This window comes from Bison bison, unplaced genomic scaffold (assembly GCF_000754665.1).
Source record: "Bison bison bison isolate TAMUID 2011002044 unplaced genomic scaffold, Bison_UMD1.0 scf7180017864145, whole genome shotgun sequence".
NCBI classification, from domain to species: domain Eukaryota; kingdom Metazoa; phylum Chordata; class Mammalia; order Artiodactyla; family Bovidae; genus Bison; species Bison bison.
This window is the reverse complement of record NW_011494717.1, coordinates 1,024,514-1,035,850: the sequence shown is the minus strand read 5'-3', so window position 1 is coordinate 1,035,850 and position 11,337 is coordinate 1,024,514. Positions and strand designations below refer to the sequence as shown.

The 11,337-nt window shown below is 39.6% G+C and overlaps 1 pseudogene; it reads left to right on the top strand.

Annotated features, from left to right (window-relative positions):
• Positions 1-6,240: 6,240 nt before the first annotated feature.
• LOC104989109 lies at positions 6,241-7,192 on the top strand (annotated as a pseudogene).
• Positions 7,193-11,337: the final 4,145 nt, after the last annotated feature.

Sequence of the window (11,337 nt, the reverse complement as noted above, 5' to 3'; positions counted from 1 at the left end):
AGTCCTCCTGAGAAAAGCCTCAGTTTTTGAGTCCAGAAACAGAAGAATCAATACCCTTTAAGACAAAGTATTTGGAGCTCCATGAAGGTAGATATTTGGCATTGTTTGTTGTTCAATTAGAAGTCCTTAGATCATTTATCCCGACACAGACTACACATTTTAAGAGAATCAAAGAGAATGTTAGGATATTGAAATAGGAAATACAATATAACTGTATGTAAATCTCTGCACTCAATGGAATGTGGTAAAAATTAATAAGTGATCCTTCTGAACACCTGTCTTTTGTAAACATGTTTATAGTAATTGTTAAATAGATCCAAGGACTTCCATCTTCCAAAAGGTATATTAAAGCAACATTTTCCCCCTAAGGAGATCAGTTACCCTCCTGCAAAACAAAAAAGCTGCTTGACAAAATTATTTATCTATGGGAAAAAAACGATCTTACTTTAGCAAAGCTTTCTCAGAAAGTGTAACTGCTCTCTATGATAGTCATTTTAGAGGGACAGCAAGCAAAGAAGAGGAAAATGTGTCCCTAGTCTCCTAAAATGCTTCCACTTTCTAGGTCCTTTCTTTAATGGGCTTTTGCAACTATCCTATTTCTTATCCTGTAGTTGATCTAATCATGCCTTACTCTAAGTATCATCGTTGAACATCTGACAAAAGGGCCAAAGGGAGTGAAGGGGCCTGAGTGACAAGACGTTCTAATCCAGAAAGGAGATGAGTGGCTTCCCAAATCCATTCTCTGATTCTTGATCCAGATTCCAGGGAACTTCAGTAACATTGACACCTAATTAGCAGTTTGGGGACCTACACCCAGCCACACCTCAGTCAGCCTGCTGCCATTCTGTTCCACGAAGCAGCCTGGTTCCACAGAAAAGACGACGATGAAAGTCAAAAGTCCTGTGTTTGGTTCCCAGCTCTGATACACACCCCAATGAGACCTTGGTCACATCACTTTCTGACTCTGGGACTCATTTTCCCTGCTCTATAATATGAACAGTGAATTAAACCACCCTTAAGGATCTTTCTCTCTATCAGCTCCCTCAGTCTTCACCAAGCAAAAGTAATGTTCATTGACTGACCACCTTGGCTGTGACATGATTCAATTAATCTCATGGGCTCAAGTGATATTGTTATAGCAATATCTATGTCTCATAAGACTGAAATAGGAGCTAAATTAGATAGTTAAATAAGGTGACTGCCTAGAACATAGCAACTGTTCAATAAAATGGCAGGTTTTAGCATTTACACTTATTTGTTGATGAGAAAGGGCTTCCCACGTGACTCAGTGGTGGAGAATCCACCTGCCAATGCAGGAGATTTGGGAGATGCAGGTTCAATCCCTGGGACAGAAAGATCCCCTGGAGGAGAAAATGGCAACCCACTCCAGTATTCTTGTCTGGAAAATTTCATGGACAGAGGAGCCTGATGGGCTACAGTTCATGGGCTCACAGAGTCTGACATGACTCAGCGACTGAACATACATACACATTGATGATAAAGAGAATTAAAATTTTGCTTTAAAAAGTTGTGGCAGAGGCTTCTTGAGTGATTTTGAAAGAAGATATACTTTAAATTGCCATGAACTCTGGAACTGAAGACATAAAATTTTGATTACAAAAGAGGGGCACAAAAGCACCACCAGCCCTATTATGGATGCATATGCATGAGGCAGGTGGTTCCATGTTGCTCAGATTCAAGCAGAATGTCAAAGATTCCTGAGCTATGATGCATAGAAACACTGGAAGTGGAGGGGGAGAAGTGCATAAGAGCAACCTCCTTAAGGGTCAAATTTTTAGATTTCCCAGAGAGAATATTTTTGTGTTGTCTATCAGTTGACAGTGTATTAAAAAGCAGAGACATCACTTTGCCAACAATGGTCCATATAGTCAAAGCTATGGTTTTTCCAGTAGTCACGTACAGATGTGAGAGTTGGACCATAAAGAAGGCTGAGCGCCAAAGAATTGATGCTTTCAATTGTGCTGGAGAAGACTCTTGAGAGTCTCTTGGACTGCAAGGAGATCAAACCAGTCATTCCTAAAGGAAATCAACCCTGAATATTCACTGGAAGGACTGACACTGGAGCTGAAGCTCCAATATTTTGGCCACCTGATGCAAAGAGCCAACTCATTGGAAAAGACCCTGATGCTGGGAAAGATTGACGGCAAGAGAAGAGGGCAGCAGAGGATGAAATGGTTGGATGGGATCACTGACTCGAGGCACATGAGTTTGAGCAAACTCTGGGAAATATTGAAAGACAGGGAAACCTGATGTGCTGCAATTCATGGGGTGGCAAAGAGTCAGACATGACTTAGGAACTGAACAACAATGAATCATCTGTATCTCTTTTTTCTTTCAGTAGGTGTGTAAGTGTATATATACACATAACATATACTATTCACTTATAAATAGTATATTTTATATATATATATATATATATATAATTTCCCCCTCTCTATCTTCAAAAGTCCAATATTTCTGTCTTCTATATTTCCAAATCCTGTCTCTTCCAGCTCTTATCTGGCAATTTCTTTGGCTTCAATCAATGAGTACACATGAAATAAATAACCACAACTACGTAAAAATAATTTTACAAGACAGCAACACTTTTCCCTCAAAGCTCTCTCTACTGCCCCATCTTCTGCTAAAATTAAAAGCAACACAAGCACATACAAAACTTCATGCCTCATTTGGGTGAAAATAAAAATAGGCTTCATGATAATTATGCATAGTAAAATGTCTTGGGTTTGTGATTTATTTATTGTGCTAGAAATGTTCTTTCAGTAGTTAAATAATAGAATCTTTGCAATACCTTCTTTCTTGACTCCACAAAAAAAGGACTAATTAAGTGTGAATTATAAAACAGAAACTAACTTTTATTTGAGAGCCTAACACAAGAAATAAAAGCCACTTGAGATACTCTCACATCTCAAACTAAGATTCTTTGATTATTATTGTACATTGGATTTTAAATGTTCAGATTAGAAAAAAAAATCTTATAAACAGATATCAAGGAATTTCAGTCTCCTTGAATGCTTGATGAGTTGCTCTCTGGTATCTGCCTTTTTAATGTGAAAGCAAAAGGAAAGTAAATATTTCTTTTGCATATACTATGATATTATCTCAAACCAAGAACATACAGTTTTCCTTTTCACATTTTCAGCATCAGAAAACATCTTTACAACCAACTTATTCAATTAAAGCCCTTTTTTGTTTCCCTCATCTCCTTGCAAATCAATAAATTGATTGTCTACATAATCTGATACCTTAGAACATAGAAAATGTGCATTACAACAAAAATGATATTACAACATATGCTATTTTTATCTAACCCTGTGAAACAAGTGTGTGTGTGTATATATATATATATATATATATATATTCACTTTATATAAAGAAAAATCAAAATATATTACGCTTTATTCTCATGGTAACCTACCCAAGGTCACACAGCCTACGTGGGGACATACCTGATTGAAACCCACTTTTGCCTGATAAGTGTTGCAGATCTCCTGCATTATAATGTGGAGAGAGACACAGAACAGATTTCTTCCAGACAGACTGCAACTGTGAGGTCTATCCTCTGGAAATAAGAGTTCCTGTTCACCACCCTTTTTCTTTGTTTTTCCACGTATAATATAAATCAGAGTCCTCCAGAGAAATAGGAAATAGATAGAAGATAAATTATGGAAATTGACTGACAAATTTATGAAGGCTAAGAAGTCCTATGGTCTGTCATCCACAGAGAGTGGATGACAAGCTGGAGACTCAGGAAAGTTCATGGTATAATTCTGGCCAAATTCAAAGGCCTAGGATTCAGAAGTGCTGATGGGTGAGGGCAGAAGATGGATGTTCCAAGCAAAGAGAACAAATGTGTTCTTCCTTCACTTTTTTGTTCTTTTCAGGTCCTCAGTAAAGTAGACAATGCCCACCTGTATTGGTGAAAGTCATCTGCTTTACTCAGTCTATTGATTCAACTGCTAATCTCTTCCAGAAATAGCCTCAAAGACACATCCAGAAAAAAATGTTTACCAGCCACCTGGGTAAACACCCTTAGCTCAGCCAGATTGATACATAAAACTAATCATCACATCTCAATACCACAATTAACTGAAATAACTACAAGATGTATGTAAAGGGGTTTCAAGTTATTCTCTAAACTAATTTCCAAGTCAGTTTTTTAAATTACTGGTTATTTTGTAGTTTGTTTTTTAACTGATTAGTGAGATAGCTGAGAAGCCAATGACTGTAAGCCTTGTAGAGAATAAACACTGCCCTGCTGATGTAGAATGCTGTGGCAGGCCTCTGACAGTTTCCATTGACTATATTTAAGGCTTTCCTGGTAGGAAACTAACTGATAACATCGCACCATGATCCAGGCACTAAGAAGACAGAACAGCATCTGTTCAATCTTATGGTTCATTCCTATTTGGGTGCAAACTGTTTCCCACCAACAGATGCTCTGATCAGTCAACTCTTTTTCCTGAAATCAACTAAATCCACAAACATCCCAAAAGGCTCATTTAGTTCCTGCTGATGCGACTACAAAGCACAATGTGCACTAATTGGCTTCATTAATTGAGTAATCGTGGGAATAGAATGTCAGTACTTCACACACAAGTTTTGCAGCATAAAATTATTATTTAATGCTAGAGATCTCAGTTTTGCCTTCCTCACTGCAAAAGCACACAAAGCACTTTTGCAGTCTGTGAATCCAGTTTTGCAAGCAGTCCCAGGAGAACTCAAGTTTGAAAAAAAAAAACCTTCTCTCTGCAAACAGTAGGTTTTATCTAAAAAAAGAAAAGAAGTTGATGGTTTGGGGCCAATTAGCTTGATAAATAATTATCTAATAGATGCAAATTTATTCACCCCATGTGTACATCAACAAAATGTCACTTAAGTACTTTGAAAGATCTTGTCCAATTTCAATATTTATAGGGTAATCTAAGGAGGAGAAAAATACTTCACTAAGCTCTCCAATGAAATGTTTGTGGGCCCTGAGCACGTATTATCAAGGACATGGGGGTGGAGGTGTGAGCAGAAATTAAGAGCTCTGAGCATCTCAGGACCCCAGGGAACAGATTCATTTCCAATGTTCATTCCCAAATGAGAGCCAAGGTTCAAGGTTGAAAATCCTCCACTGGGAGAGATCATTGTGTTGATTCACCATAAGAAAAAACATTCTTCTGCTAAGGCTGTGATGGAAAACAGAGCACTAAGCACTACTTGGGGTAGGTTGGCAGAAGAGCAAGAAGTTTGGGGAGGACACATGGCCAAAGGGATCAGCTGGAGCTACAGAGCTGATGCCTGGAAAGTCTGAGCGAAGTCATGTTGTCGGTCACCCCATAGACAGAAACACAGGCACTCTTACTTCCCTTTGTCTTTTCTACTGGGGGTGGTTCTGTAGCAGAGCAGAACAGACAAGGGCAGAATTGAGGTCTGGAGAGTGGCGTGAATAAAGAATCATTCTCTAGCCAAAGAATAGGTTTGACAACACAGCCAGATCACTGACCATGGTGTGCTCTGCCTTTTGGATAGTTCTGACTGCTAATATGCATGGTCACTATTCACCAGCCAATGAATACCCTAGATGCTGAGCTAACGCTGAGAGTTTCCTGTTCAGTTTCCTAAAACCAGATGCTCTTGCCTATGGAAATTAATCAACACGGCTCTCATCAGACCTGCTTATCACAGTTGCTGTTTGGGAGTTTAACACTGGTTAAATAAAAGACGTCATAGATGCAATTTTATGAGAGGGATCACAATTTCTTTCCTATGAGCAGCCTTTAATCCATAAGAAAAGCAAAATTAATCAAGAGCTGGAGACGAATAAAAAGTCTCGTTGTCTTCCCTATATAAATATATTTAATTCTAGTACTTAACTTAGATATATAAAACACTTTATTAGTTTGTACATAATATCTTAAATTACATATATTAATTTTAATACATTAAATGACTTCTTTCAGTTAGAAAGAGGAAGCTATATCTTTTTTCTAGGATATAGCAAATAAATACTGAATAACTAGTAAATGCTAAACACATATGGGTTAGAGTCCTATTGTGATCTGATACAGAATAGAGATAAAGATTTGGCAAGACAGATAAGAAGCAAAAAAATTAAAATGGGGAAGGTAAGCTTCTTCTCCCCAAAAGCACCAAATGGTAGATGATACTGATGCTGCAAGAGTGCCTGAAGGCCCCACAGGCTGAGGGGTGCCCCTGGGATGGATGGCCACAATGGCTTCCACGGAGGCTTTGGCAACATCTGGGGCCAGAGCAGAGGACAAGGAGTGGCTCCCAGCTGGGCAGCCTGGTCAAGGACATGAAGCTAAGTCCCTGGAGGAGGTTTATGTCTTCTTTCTGCCCATCAAGGAATCTGTGATCATTGACTTTTTCCTGGTGGCATCTCTCAGAGACAAGGTTTCAAAGATTATCCCTTTATAAAAGCAGATCTGTGCTGGCCAGCAGAACAGGGTCTCGGCATTTGTCACCAATGGGGTCACAACCACTTGTGGGTGTCAAGTACTCCAGGGAGGCAGCCTCTGCTATCCATGGGGCCATCATTCTTACCAAGCTGTCCATCATCATGCAATGAGGCTACTGGCGTAATTAACAAGATCAGTAAGCCCGATACTGTTTCTTGCAAGGTGACTGGCTGCTGTGGTTCTGCACTGGTGCACCTCATACCTGCTGCCAGCACTGGTATCATCTGTGCCCAAAAAGCTGCTGCTGATGACTTGTATTAAGCTACACCTCTGCTGGGCTTCCCAGGTGGTACAGTGGTAAAGAATCAACCTGCCAAGCAGAAGACTTGGGTTCGATCCCTGGGTGAGGAAGATCCCCTGGAGAAGAAAATGGCAACCTACTCCAGTATTTCTGCCTGGAGAATTCCACGGACAGAGGAGCTTGGTGGGCCACAGTTCATGAGGTCGCAGAGAGTCAGACATGACTTAACAACTAAACAGCAACTACACACCTGTGCCAGGGGCTGCACTGCCACCCTGGGCAGCTTCGCCAAGGACACCTTTAATCCCCTTTCCAAGACCTACAGATATCTCACCCCAATCTGCGGAAAGAGACAGTGTTGTTCACCAAGTCTCTCTACCAGGAATTCACTGACCATCTTGTAAAGACTCACACCTAAGTTTCCGTGCAGAGGACCCAGGCTCCAGCTGTGCCCACCACATAGCTTTATATGAGAAAAATAAAGTGAATGGAGGTACCAGTGACGCTGGGTAAAAAAATAAATAAAATGGAGAAAGTAAGAAAAATAAAATACAGAAATAAGAATCAAAAGAGAAACGTTAAAAAAAATATCAGGGGGCAAGAGATCGTAAGAGAGAGAATGGAGAAATAAAGAAGTTTAGGGACTTAAGGGAAAAAATACCAAGATAGTCTAGATAAAGACATGCAGAGTAAGATAGATGTAGCCAAGTGGAGAGGGAGAAATGTAGAATAAGCAATAAAGAAGCAGAACAATTAGATTGTTAATGCAATAAATTCCTACTCCTCATTATAGAGCCAGTTGCTCACCAGCACTGACTACAAATCTTCAAGGGTTCTGTCACCTTACTGCACTGGGAAAGAAATATCATTGGGATTTGAGTCATTATGATTTATACATGCAAGGAATAATAATTAGTCTCCTGGATGAGGCATTGTTCCAGGCATGGGTAAACATGATAATGCTGATGCCTCATGCAGCTTATTTCTTAGGATGGACAAAATTCAATCCTTGTGGAGTGTGGTAAAGGTTGCAATGGTATTATAATCGGCAACGTCACCAAATACAGTGAGGAAAAAGAAGTTCTCCAAAGAAAATAATGTATGCCTGTGTATATAAGGTCTCATTGGGGATGGGGAAGGAGGGCCGTGTTTGCTGATTAAAGCAACAGAGGTCAAATATAGACTGGCCTCATGTTTCATTTTATAGAAATCAATCAATCAATCTGAAATATTTTACCCAAATAATTTAGCTCCTAAATGGCTTAGAGTTTTAACTCAGATCTAAATAAACTAGTCAATAACAAACAATCTATCATATCATCAGAGTCCTATATTTGAAGAAATAATGGTTGATAACTTCTCAAATCTGCTTGCAATGAAGGAGACCTAGGTTAAATCCCTGGGTTGGGAAGAACCCTTGGAGAAGGGAATGGCAACCCACTTCAGCATTCTTGCCTGGAGAGTTCTATGGACAGAGGAGACTGATGGGCTACAGTCCATGGGGTTGCAAAGAGTCGGACACAACTGAGAAACTACAGATTTAAAAAACTAGGAGAATTTCAAGTAGGTAAACTTAAAGAAATCCATGTCAAGACACATCAGAATTCAATTCTAAACACTGAAAACAAAGACAATATCTTAAAATCAACAGATGGAAGCAAGGCTTTCTCAATAGAGAAATACCAATTTGATTTACAGATTTCTCATCTGAAGCAATGCAGGACAGGGAGCAGTGGCACAGTATATTTCAAGTGCTGAGAGAAAAGGACTGTTAACTGCAAATTCCATGTCTTAGAAACCTATTCTTCAGGAGAGAAGGGAGAATAAAAATGTTGTCATATAAAAGAAAACTATGAGAATTTGTCATTTAACATAAATACCCTTAAAAAATGACTAAAGGAAATGCTTCAAACAGAAAGGAAGTGATAAATAAAGGAAGTCTTCCTAGCTTGTAGACCTCCACCTTCTTATGTCCTCACATAACTTTTCCTTAGTGTTTGACTGCTGAAGGGATGGGAGAGGAGAAAGGGAAAGATCTCTCATACCTCTTCATCCTATTGGATCTGAGATCTACACTTTTGACCTCATTTAACCTTAATTACTTCCTGATAGACTCTATCTTGAAAGACCACCAACCTTAATTACTTCCTTATAGACCCTGCCTTGAAAGACAACTAACCTTAATTACTTCCTTATAGATTCTACCTTGAAAGACAGCCACACGGGATTAGGGGTTCACATATAAACTTGGCGTTGGGGCATCAGAAATATTCAGTCCACAATACCATCTGAAACTCAGGAAGGATCTAAGTGAAAGTGAGGTTTCTTAGATATAATCCTGATTCTAACAGACTGTAATACAACACATATGTATATTGCAATACAAAGATCAACCATTAAGTAAACTGTACAAAGCAATGTACTCAAAAGCACCACAAACAAATCAAAATGGAGTCCTAAAAAAATGTTCAAGTAACTCACAGGAAAACAAAGCAACAAAAACTAAACAAGCAAAAATGGAAGAATAATAAATACAGGAAACAAAAAGAAAATTAAAATGGCACACTTCAGCCTCGATGTATTAATTCAAATGTTATGAAGTGAAGTGAAAGTCGCTCAGTCATGCCCGACTCTTTGTGACCCTGTGGACATATCGTCCATGGAATTCTCCAGGCCAGAATACTGGAGTGGATAGTCTTTCCCTTCTCCAGGGGATCGTCCCAACCCAGGAATCAAACCCAGGTCTCCTGCATTGCAGGCAGATTCTGTACCAGCTGAGCCACCAGGGAAGACCAAGAATACTGGAGTGGGTAGCCTATCCCTTCTCTAGCAGATCTTCCTGACCCAGGAATCGAACCGGGGTCTCCTGCACTGTAGGTGGATTCTTTACCTACTGAGCTACCAGGGAATTTCTATATAAATGGTATAAATAACAATATAATTATAAATAACAATAATTAAAAAGCCCAGAGATTGGCAGAGTGGATTAAAAACTAAAAGCAGCAAATATGAAATCATCCTTAAAAAGGTGGGAGGCCCTTAGTGTGGTGATGATAAAAATGGCTTAAAAAAAAAAAAACAACACAGGTCTAATCCAATCTATGCTCTAAACCCTTCCTTGAAGTAACTGCCTAAAATCATTTTGATTATGCCTGTTGGTGTTTACAATTAATGTATCAGATAAAGCCTCAAACTACAAATTGGAAAATTTGCACTCTACTATGTCAATTGGTAGTATCACCTTTGGGAAAACACCCTGATGCTGGGAAAGACTGAAGGCAGAAGGAGAAGAGGACAACAGGGAATGATGTGGTTGGATGGCATCACTGATTCAGTGGACATGAGTCTGAGCAAACTCAGAGAGATAGTGAAAGACAGGGAAGCCTGGAGTGTTACAGTTTAAGGGTTCACAAAGAGTCTGACACGACTGAGCAACTGAACGGCAACATCACCTTAATAGATAAAGACTGGATGCCCAGGCTGCTCATAGATGACATTATAGCACTCTACTGAGAAACAAAACTTCAGGTAGTTGCTTGACACGATATCCAAGCGCGTGAGATCTGACAGTGTTTCTCCCTCAATTACCCAAGAGTAATGAGTATTTAAGAGTCTGGCAATACAACTTCTAAGATTCTCATCCTTTTCTTCTCTCAGATAAGGTGTTACCTATATAAGAATGTACACTGGCATGCTAAGATCAGTAAGCATCAGACTTTGAGATACCTCATACCAGTGGTCAGCTTGTCTGCAAAAGGACAACATGAGAAAGCCACATGGCAGATGATCTTGGGGGAATGACAGCATTTGGAGATATCTGACAATATACAAGTGTGTTTTTCATAGTTTTAAATTAAGAAAACTATTGTTATTACCCAAGGAGGCAAAGAAAACCAATATTACTGTGATCACTTTATGAATTTAGAGAATTTTGTGGCTTTCCAAAGAAAATTTAAAATACACAAATGTAGCTTATTCCAAGAGAAATGTAAGAATTTTTCATGCCATTTCTGTATACATTTCAAGAAGAAAAAACTAACTTCCCAAACTCTTAAGGACTAAAAGTGGTTACCTAGTGTGTAGAAGACAATGGCACCCCACTCCAGTACTCTTGACTGGAAAATCCCATGGACGGAGGAGCCTGGTAGGCTGCAGTCCATGGGGTCGCAAAGAGTTGGACACGACTGGGCGACTTAACTTGCACTTTTCACTTTCCTGCATTGGAGAAGGAAATGGCAACCCACTCCAGTGTTCTTGCCTGGAGAATCCCAGGGACGGGGGAGCCTGGTGGGCTGCCGTCTATGGGGTCACACAGAGTCGGACACGACTGAAGCGATTTAGCAGCAGCAGATGTTGTAGAAAGGCTTTTGAACTTAAAGGTTGTACACGGAAGTAATAAAGTACACTGTGGGAAATCTGAACCTGAAAATAATTGTCAAGGAGACTCGAGATTCAATGCTAACTCTGCCTCTAACCCACTGTGATACACTGAGCCAGTCACTTGCTCTCTCTGGACCATGAAAAACTGACAGTGAGGACATTCTGAAAAATCGATGGATAGAAGTGCCTTTTGATACATCGGGGGAAATGCTTATCAGAGCATTTGTA